This window comes from Frankliniella occidentalis, unplaced genomic scaffold (genome assembly GCF_000697945.3).
Source record: "Frankliniella occidentalis isolate FOCC.00 unplaced genomic scaffold, Focc_3.1 Scaffold282, whole genome shotgun sequence".
NCBI lineage: Eukaryota > Metazoa > Arthropoda > Insecta > Thysanoptera > Thripidae > Frankliniella > Frankliniella occidentalis.
Window position 1 is genome coordinate 126,533 of NW_026267408.1, and position 1,028 is coordinate 127,560.

Below are 1,028 nucleotides of genomic sequence, written 5' to 3' on the forward strand. Positions count from 1 at the left end.
GGGGTGGTTAGAAAGGGTTGGAAGTTCGCAAGGGCGGTTTTTTGACACGGCATTATGTCGGCTGTACCTAGGAGAGTACTCCCCTAAATTTTCAGTCGGATCCGACCCCCCAATCGGTCAGGGGAGCGTCACAAAGCAACCTCTGTTTCCTAACCACACTGCGAAGTGGGGTGTCGCGATGCGTTAGGCCCCACAGCTCGCGAACCGTTCGTGATCAAGGTTTGCGCTTTTAGGGGTCTGATGCCAACATATGAGCCTATCTTCCTGCCAAACGGCAACCTCCTACCTAATCACACTTCGAAATTACGCCCTGTCAAAAAAGTGGCGCTTTAATTTTGCTCACGAGTGTACTTTTATAATACCTATAATATATAGTACTGGGTACACGGCTCAGGCGAGTCGGCGACCCCTCGGCACACCGATACACATCTCTCGCCCGGCCTCGGCCTCGTCCTCCTCGGCCTCGGCCGCGTCTCCTTGTCCCGCCCGGCTCTCGCCCTGGTTTGGGTGAGCTAAGCTGCACACAGCGCGCCGCCGATTGGGCCTTGCTGCTATTGCCCGCGGGCGATGCTCTTGTATGCATGGAATATTTTTTTATTACTTTCTTTTGTCTTGGCGTGCGGCGGAAAAGGTACGCGTCGTGTGCGTGCGCGCGCACGTGTGTGTGTGTGTGTGTATGTGTATGTAAGAGAGGCGAGGGGCGTGAGAAGAAGAAGTTTGGTGTGTGTATTTGTGGTTAGATAAGCAGGGAAAGGGGGTAGGAGTAGTCGAGAGTATTTGCGTGATCGGGAGACTCAGATAGAGCGTCCCACCGCCGTGTGTTGGCGGAGGAGTGAGGAGAAGAAATGCCGCGCCTGCCGGAGAACAAACAGTAGGACTGGCTGTGTAGGGGTGGCTCCGATGGGGGGTGGGGGGTGGCCCGGCCTGTTTGGGGCGCAGCAGTTGGCACCACGTCCACCATGTCGCCTCCAGTCTGGCCATGGCCGCTATGACTTCCTCCGCGCGCGTGTGTAGTGTTTTGATACGGG